This window comes from Montipora capricornis, chromosome 3 (assembly GCF_036669925.1).
Source record: "Montipora capricornis isolate CH-2021 chromosome 3, ASM3666992v2, whole genome shotgun sequence".
NCBI lineage: Eukaryota > Metazoa > Cnidaria > Anthozoa > Scleractinia > Acroporidae > Montipora > Montipora capricornis.
Genome location: NC_090885.1, coordinates 43,583,704 through 43,593,703, shown reverse-complemented (window position 1 = coordinate 43,593,703; position 10,000 = coordinate 43,583,704). Strand labels below are relative to the sequence as shown.

The 10,000-nt window shown below is 39.2% G+C and overlaps 1 pseudogene; it reads right to left on the bottom strand.

Moving 5' to 3' along the window:
- Positions 1-8,018: 8,018 nt before the first annotated feature.
- LOC138040336 (uncharacterized) overlaps positions 8,019-10,000 on the bottom strand; it is a 5,498-nt pseudogene continuing 3,516 nt past the window's right edge.

The window sequence follows — 10,000 nt, the reverse complement described above, 5'->3', positions numbered from 1 at the left end:
CCCTATCACTTAAATCATTAAATGGTAATCCTGGTAATCAGCCATATTTACCTTCGCCATTTTCCAAGTTGAAACTGATAGCTAATTAATTGGACTGATCAAGAAACCTTTCGAATTCCTCATGGGTTACAAAACATTTCATAGTGGAGCTCTCCATTTTCTTCAGCAGTATTTTACCGTTAGCCGTCCAAATAAACTTATAGTTGTGTTTGCGCTTGAATTGTAAAATTCTGTAGAGTAGTTGTTTTCTGTGTGGCGTTAAACTTTCGTTGACATGCAGCAGATTCTGGCTCCCAAACCACAGATGGGAGATCTTTAGTCCGCTTGGATTTCAAGTTTTTCCTCTTGCTGTAGATTTCATCCCTTTCTCTCTCTGCGTGAATTTAACAATTAGTTGATTTTTCACTTTCATTGTTTAGCGGCAAATGATGAGCAATCGATATATCAATGGCGTAGACATTTCTTTCACCAGCAACGCTTGGTTGTCCTTCGGTACAACTTGAATACCAGTTACTTTGAGAGAGTCCTTTCGTGCGTACTGCTCAAGCTCCTCCAACTTGACCTTTACACTATAGCCATCATTGCCGAGCCGAGCCGAGCTTGTTTATGTCTTTAAGTTCTTTATCGTGGATATCACAGTGTCGTATGGCTTTCAAATAAACTTTTGGGACTTTTCAATTTCGTCGAACCTTTTGTTGAGGTTGAGGAGATGGGCCTAAAGCAAGTCAATTTCGTTGCAGATTTCCTTTCGGATATTAGGAAGAAATTCATGTGTCCATAGCTCTTTTAAACTTTGCACAGTTCGAAATTAAATTGTTTTTAGTTAGATTCTTTAGAAGAACTTTGTATAAACTGACACTTGACGACAATAGATTTTTTTTTCCAATGAATTTGCCGTGACATACAATGGCCTCTTGCCAGGGAGGGCTCTGGAAAAACAAAACATTTCAGCAATGTTTTGATGTCGCTTCTGCAGCGCTCGTTTGTTGAACTAACGTAACCGTTAAGCACTTGCAGCTATGTGTTAGTACGACCTTGCAAACTGTTAGTGGTGCCTTTAAAAGCGTGAGCATTGCGGCAAGCCATTGGCTTATATTTTCAATTCGTTAGTTTTGCCCGTTTAACGTCAAAGCATTAGTGTATGTTTTCCTGTGTGAGGTCACAACTTGTATGCGGAAAGAAATGGACACTTCTTGTTACATGAGTTTTTCCTCAGTGTATCAAGCAATACGAAAACCACATTGTCGATATTTTAAAAAGTCCATAAGTATTCGAGTAACATGTAATTGTCCTGTTCGACAACATTTTTACATTTCTTTTACTTGTATGATACTACTTGCAAATGAGCAATATTTCCTTATTCTCAGCCTAAATAATTTCTTTTAAAAAAGAGTGCATTGATGTAATGAACCAAACAAGGATGACAGTCACCTACTATCCAGCGTAAAAAGGTCAGTGGTGTCTAGATGGTTTAGACTGAAGACCTACAACCTTGGAAACTAAGACAAGGAAAAGGCAGACCTAAAATAGCATACTTAGAAAACTTCCAATATCAATTGATTTATTGATGAGCTGTCTGTTTTCTGCCTTGAACGGAAGTAGTTAGGGCAGCCCTAACTTCTTCTCTATAGAAACTGTATTCCTCTGCATCTTCTAGGATAAAAAAAAAATATGGGTAGTTTCAGATCTTTTGTGCGAGTCATAAAAAGTGTTTGCGAAAACAGTGCATCCATAAAATGAATAATGCACAAACGTTTGAAATACGGAACCTCAGATGCCATGGAGCTTCCAACAAAAAGCAAGTAGCTAAGCCAGGATTGTGAAGAATATTAAACTACTTACCTTCTCTGGAATTGTTGGTTTAAATTTTTTGGATGGGTTCTCAGGCGACTCCTCTCCACTTCTTTTTATTGATGTTGTCGAGGAAACTTCGTCAAACAGGTGAACATTTGCGGGGTCATCTACAAACTCTTGGCTGTTGAAATTACTTTGATTATCTGGAATTTGAACAAAAGATACAAAAAATATTGTCTGTGAAATTTGTATGGTTTACCTACAAGCTTGCATCGTTGTAAAACCAATCAGAATGAAAGGAATACAAGTTGCCTGAAACCAGAGCAATGTGCCCCAAAAATTTTCTGCCGTGTTGCCCAAGACCGCGGAACTTTATGGATGCCACGATGCGAATTAACTTGACGACACACGTCAAGTAGATTCGCCTACGACCTAGTGATAAAAACTAAAGTGTAAGATGTTTATGTAGTCAACTGAAGATTGGCATTAAAAAGACCGATTTAAAAGTCTGAACAGACAACTCTTTTTTTACTACTGGACTGAATTTGAAAGTTTTTGGGAAAATGAATTTGTAAGTGAAACAACTTGCGGGCGAAACAACCTACATCCGTCTATCCATGCTTCTACTGACATTGAAATTGTTGGAAAAGGTTTATATGAAAATGATTGAAATAAAAGTTCGATGAAACAAGTGCAGTCTTGTGTGTTTGTTGGCGTACAATAAATATCAATGACCTTGGTGTCTTCTATACACACTGAAATTACTGAAATAAGAGTTTGAAGAAACAAGCACTTTACGTCGCTTTAATTTTGCATTCAGGTCGTATTTATAACCTTTTTTACAATGCACTAAGAGTTGCATAAGGTGTGCTTAATCACGCTTAATTGGCAGTGCGATTTTATTACGACTTTGCTTTAAGGCAAGATGATCTTTGAGTGACTCTGCCTTACAAGTAAATAATTTTAAAGGACTGCTCATTTTGCAAACAACAAATAACTGAAAATGCATAAAAGTACGGACCAACTCGCTGAACACCTCAGCAACTTAACATACTTGTTTGTTACAAGTTGGCTTGCGTCATAATCCAGGTAGCAAAATTGATGTTACCAGAAATACGCTTTAGTTAAACTTATTGGATATTAATGAAAAAGTATAAAGCTAATTTACTTACCACCCACAGCAATGACCATTGCTTCAAGAGTCTTACTGCCATACGTAGTACTGTCTTCGTTCTCTGTGCTGGTCCCTTAACTTTTTTGTCAGTTTGTGAGGTTGCTTTTTTAGTCTTAAAATAAACTAGGCACGTGATCCTTCTTGGGCAAAATAATCTGATGTTTGACCTCAAATGCAGTAGACGCTAAACTTAACCTCCCGCTGACACATCGTTCACTAAGATTGGATCCAGACTTCAAAGGCTGCTGCTTTTCTTGAGTTGCGCAGCGTTTTCAGACTTGCTGAACAGCTCAACTTCTCCTAGAAAATGAAACCGCTGCACGTTCGTGAGGGTTTCCATCTCTGAAACGGCGATCCGTGTTAGAGACAAGATGGAAGTTGAATGGATTGGCTCTCTTGATTTCCCCCGTTTACTTAACCTTTGGAAGGTTCCATGGTACCGCAGGTCTTGGCTCTTGTACAGCATGTCATTGAGAAGCTTTCCCATAAACTTGGCCGAACAGTCAAACATGATCCGGATCTTTCCTGGCTTGCAAGGGTAGTAGACACAATGGTGCAGTATGTGCCAGGCGGTGCCCATCGCGAAACTGGTTGGTCGATGGTTTGTGCAAATGGAAAGCAAAGTTCCCATTGGAAATTTCTTGTTTGGGGTAGGCGTGTACCATTTGAACAACAGACCCAATTTACCAAAAAGGCCTAGGACGAGTTTGACATCTTCAAAATGGCAGCTGGGATCATCGTATTGAACGAGATTATAGATGCCTCAATTGATGAGGAATTACTTCTCTATTATGAGGAAGATGAAGAGAGATCTGAAGAGAATTGTTGGTTTTTGTGAGGTTGTGGTGCCGTCTTATGCAATCGTGAGTTCAGATCGCACTTTTGAATGACCAAAATCGCCTTCGAAGTTCTTGCTCTAGAGTTGGCAGCTACAGGTGCAATCCCCACAGGAACATCGTTTTGGCAGAAAACCAATTCAATTAGAGAAGCAGATTTTGGCATTTATTTGGCACATGTCTAAAATGGAAGTGATAAGGTCTGTCTCGTGACTCTTAGTAGTTTGGAGAGGATCATCAAAAGGGTATCCGAAGCTGTAATAACTCTGAAACAAGATTACCTAAAATGGCCAAAAGGTACATTAACATTTCATGGTCGTTTAGAAAAAATGTGCTTCCATTTGGCAAGCTCAACACTACAACGTTAGCTTACTTTCTTATATTTATAATATTTATGGTTAATGGCTGTATGAAGCCAAGCCCTCTTGTATCAATTTGTAATTAACATGTTGGTCATTACAGTAGGTCTATAGATTTGTACCGTGTATTTTTGTGTGTTCCCAAAGAAAAGCCACACAATTATTAGTGGGCATTATTGTACACTGAGGGAGCCCCCGGAATCACTTTTAGGGTGGCAATATCAGGTTCTTCTGAAAGAGGGGTGGGGAGTATTTTCCTTTCACTGTACAATGTACCTTGTTGTTGTCAATTTTATTGTAATGAGTAAATGTGAATGTTTTTATTTCAATAGAAAATGAGATGCGTGAAATAATGCAAAATGTTGAGGCACAAACAGTCCCAGGGTTTCCAATAATAATTGGTGTCATTGATGGGACGCATATCAGGATCAAAGCCCCTTTAAAGCAGTCTAATGCATATTTCAACAGAAAAAACTTTTATTCTTTTAATACCCAGGAAAGTAAAATTAGTATTCTACTACCCAAGTTTAACTGTATATCATGAAGCTTGATGTTTCTGGCAAATACACTCTGCTTTTCCATCTAGCCAGAATTTCATCAGATGCAATAACATGGGCTTCATTCTGTTTAAGTTAAAAACAGAGGCCATTTTTGTAGCATGTTCATTAATGCACTTGAAAATAACTGCCTGATAAAATTTTCCTTTCAATTGTTACGTGTAGGTTGTCTGTGAGACAGTATGATTTTCCGAGATGTGCTTGTGGGGTGGCCTGGATCAGTGCACGATTCACTCATTCTCGGAAATTCCACTCTGAAGGGGCGATGGCGCAAACTTGGAATGCTTGAACACATAGATGTAGAACTGATGGTTCACCTAATACTGGCAACCTGTGTTTTGCACAACTACTGCCTTTGGCATGACGACTTCGATGAGGACTATTTTTTTGGACAATGATGATGACAGGGATGATGGCAATGACGATGGATTTGATGGTTGTGTACCAGGAGGCCAAGATGGTGTACAGGTGGCAGAAGCCAAACGTGTACAACTGATGAACATTGTATGCTAGCGAATGCGAATTTCCTTGAGAAATGAATAGGTTGGATTTCATTAAAACATGGCAGGGTGATTCCCATACCACCCCCTCCCTCCCCTGCACAAAAGGGACACAAATCTCTTTGTTTCTGCTTATGGGTCAGTGTCCCTGTAAGAATGGTTTCCAAATATTAATGTTTTGTCTGAAAGCCAGCTCTGTTGTTGTAATCAAGCACTGCAATAAAAAGTTGATGATAAACATGAACATACTTTTACTTATTTAACAGCACTTTGTAAAAATATAAACAGCTTACAGCTTCCCGTTTGATATAAAGTGGCAGTACATGGAAGTTTTTGGGAAATAAATGCCAACTTGATTCCATCAACAAAGAAAATGAACATATATTTGTTCATTTTTTTGAAGATATGACATTGATCATTGATTTTAAAGGTGAAAGCCAAGTTTTTTTAAAGAACCTTTTTAAATCCTCATGCTGCAACATGCTTCAGTGACTTTTCACCTCCAAGTAGCCCTTACAACTCAACTTTCAGAGTGACATTTGTAGGCATACAGAGCAACCCTTTCACAAGTATCAAAATGCTACTCAGTACTGTATTATTTTGTGCCATCACGCCATTTTCATGGCTTTTTCTCCAAATACTTTAGAAACTTATCAAAAAATTCTTTTTTTTTCCTCTTTCATTTCCTTAACAATTTTCAACTTTTCTTCTTCCACTTTTTCCCTTTTCTCTGAGTAGGCCTTTAGGAAGTCCAACACCTCAGCCGCAGAGGACCGGCTTCTTGGCGGCTCTCTTCATCTCTTTTGTTTTACGTCACAGGCTTCATCTTCATTTTCTTCATCTGTGCTATCCTCATTGTCATCATATTGCTGGGTAGTGTTGGGAGGAAAATGTGCTGAGCTTTCCATTGTAAAGGATGGGTTCACTGACAAATCGTCTTCAAGACATTCTGCCCTTGCATCATAAAATTTCCAGTCATTTGGGAATTTCCCGTTTTTTTGTTCTGGTCTTCTACTTCTTTGTGCTGACTGACTAGCTTTCCCCACTTATGTAAACACTGGGCTCCAGTAACCTTTTCCTTACAGTTTTTGTTAAATTCAAAGGCTATCAATGTAAATATTTCTTTCTTTGTCTTCTTTCCTTTGAATAAATGTTTAATTTTTTTCCAGCATGCAATCAGCAACTTTATATGGGCCTCTTCCCACCTTACTAAGTGGTCATAAGCACCACTGCTGTTTGCTCCATTCACACTTGATGATTGCTAACTATCAGTACTGTTTATGGAGAAAGGTGTGGCTGGTCCACTGGCAGAATTAAGGCCTGTGCAAACGCTCGCAACATTGTTGCGCCCAACATGTTGCAAGCGTTTGCACACCATGTTGTGTGTTGTTGCGTGTTGTTGCGACTTGTTGGAAGTTGTTGGATGAAGTTTGAAACTGGTCAAACTTCAGAGCCAACAAGTGCCCACATTTCTATTGTTTCGCGGTCATCAAAGCATGGTCCAACAATGTTGCGTTCGTTTGCCCAGCACATCCAACAATGTTGCGCCAGCGCACGCGCACTACATGCCATGTATCCACACAAATACATGCGAACAAGAAATCAAAATGGCGTCGGAGATGGAAAACGTCGCAGCGTCCTTTGTATTCTCATCTAAAGACCCAACATGTTGTGATATGTTGCGAGCGTTTGCACACTTCGGCTAACATCGCGCAACAAGAGTCAACATTGTTGGGCCCAACAATGTTGCGTGTTGTTGCAAGCGTTTGCACGGGCCTTTACGCATCTGTGCATCTCTGGGCATCTCTAGTTGATGTGGAAACCGGTCGCGTCACCCACGAAGATAACTCACCTACACGTTGGAGGTTCATTTGCCTACACATGAAGTTAACTCGCCTACACATTCGAAGTTACTTTTGATGTTATGAGATAAAGCAAAAAAAAGGTTACAAGACAACTAATTATCAGGCAGAAAAATGAACCATCGATCGGATATCCGATTTGAGTTTTCGCCTGTCAGGGGCATTTAATTTCACATTATCCTTTACCAGTTCACTTTTGACTGCGCGGCCAGATGGTTTTCGTTGATTTGCAAATGTTATACTTATGTTCGAAAGGTATTAATTTCCAAACTAGAGAATTTCATGCCAAATTGTATGAAAGGGTAGGACACCATTTAAGAAATCTTTAAAGTGAAAGGGTAAGTGATTTCTTTACGTGAAAGAGGCCTTAAATGTGACAAATGTTTCGAGAGTAAAATCCGCCATTTTGAAAGATAATGTTTTGTGATATTGTCACTTGCCCCTTCCCGTTTATAATTCCAGAGTGTTGTTGTCGTTGTTATCAGAAAATATATGACCGAGTCTATTGCTCCCAGTTCGTTTGGAGTGGCCATAGAGTTCTGATAAGAACTGTTTGGTTAGTTTTGCAAGACCAGTTTCGGAAACTTAGGTGGCTAATCCTTCGTACTGTCGAACCATCAACTTCATTATGTAGAACATCATAATAAGCCACAGATTAGAACAACATTGTCTTCACTTGTATGTGTTTTTATTTAGTAGACATAGATGTTTCCTTAGTTTGTTTTACATAAGTTCTTAAGCTTTATATTAAAGTTTGCACGCATTGTGCATGCACGACAACCTGTGTTTAACCTAACTTCCTAACTTCCTAGCCTAGCTAAATAACATTGTAAGGTGCCAAGAATTTAAGAAATAACCTACATTTGTAGACTTCTATGAAACTAGAAATACACTTCATTTTAAACTTGAAATGTACAGTTAAATGATAGAAAAAGACTATTTGCTACGAACTAGCCCATTTGAATGCCTGCATGCCCTCAAAAGCTGTTGCGCTGATGGTAATTCTCCCAGTGGTCAAAAATTTTACTTTTTAAGGATCTTTATTTCTTTTGCTGAATTCTTTTGAGCTTCTTTTCAGACACCAACCCGATCTGAAGGGCTAAGAGCTTGACCTCGCTGTGTAATAGTGCAATCAATAGATAAAATGGCATCTGCCACCTTCCTGCTGCTCGACGATTTAAAGCATGATGCCAACCCTCAATATCATTGTTCGTCCAGACTGCCATCATGAAGACACTCCAAGATGATGGAGGCCAGGTGTTCCCATAGATCCAAATGCCAGCTACATGTAGCCAATTTCAGAAACGTGAGGAAGCTGGGGATGAATTGCGACATGCAGCGCCTAGTGGGATCGTGTGGGTAGACACAAACATCAGTGTAATATGGCGGCGAATATGAATTCAACGAGCTTTTGTGAATCTAAAAGTTTTTCAGGAAAAGAAAACGAGCCTATCTCTCTAGATAACATCCCAATTTCTGAGGACGATATTCCAGGTGCAACACTTCCCAGAGATTCGCCAGAGGAATGTAAAGTTAAACAACTTCAAAGATGGCTTTTGAGTAGAGGAGCGAAGACTACGGGGAAGAAAGAAGATTTGGTTCAGAGGTTAGGAGTGACGACACTATGCTATGTACACTTAATGTAACGAATCCTGTAGAATTTTGGGTTTGGCATATACATATTGAGCACTTCCCCGGTAAAACCTCCTTCGATAATTACCATTTGCCACATCCCTAGCTTTAATCGTTTCTCTTTGGTTACTTAATTTTTGTCTCAGGGTTAAAGATTACATTAGTGGTGGCCTTCATCTGAGCAAGCTTCAAGATCCAGATGGAGGCTTAAATTAAAACTTAAAACTTGGTGTTCTCGGGGAAATCATGCCAGCGACACTTCCTTCGAGTTTTCAATCCGACGGGTTATCAGAAATTTAAGGGTCCTTCCAGAAATTAATTACGGAGTCATTTGCAGATATATGATTGAAACGTGTGATGCCAAGAAACAACTTTCAATGGCGAAGCCCCTTGTGAAAGGCTTCACTTTCTTTAAGTTGGGGCATGTGTTGTCCATCAAATGTCAAAAACTGAATGATCACTTTTATGTTAAAAGTGAGGTACTTCCCTCCATGAAGAAGAGCAAGGCATACAGCTGTTTCATAGTTATGGATGCACTTGGCCAAGTAGTCAAAACCTACGATGGATGTCCGGCAGGTATTGATGGACGTTGTAATCATGTGGCAGCAACTTTCTTTGCCCTGGAGCAATATTTCAAATTCCAGGCAAGAGAAGCAGACACAGTATCTTGTACATCAAAACCATGCCAATGGAATATTCCACGCAAGGGCAAGATTGAAAATGTACCAATTTCTCACTGCAAGTTTACGAAACATGTGCATGGGAAGACTAAAATTGAAAAGGAACCCCCTCCCAGTGAGCCCACACACTCACAAGCAGCCCTCTGAAATTCCCAGTGAAGGTTTAGTGGAGGTGAAACTGATTTTTTTAGACTGTAATGAAACATTGCTTGATTGTGCTAAGAGGAAAGTGCATAGTTGTTTTGAACGAGGAAAGCCCATTAGGAATAGCTATTAATAAACAACACAAATATTACTATCAAGTTCAACAACAAATGTTTACTAGCAATAAAGAATGGACAGTTTTTCTCATCAAGGGTGCTGTTGAACAGCCAGACAAAACTTTCAAAGTTGGTAATGACATATTGGCAGTCAAAGTCACATTTAATGCTGAATTTTGGTCACCAGTGTTGAATCATCTGGATTCTTGTTTTGCAAAGTATGTCACAACAGAACTGGCATACCCAAGGATTAAGTATGGGCTAGAGAGATTAAGGTTGCCGTAATAAATTTACTTGCAGATTATTTATTTCATTGGCACAAGGATAAAGAGTTGCTTTCATTGTA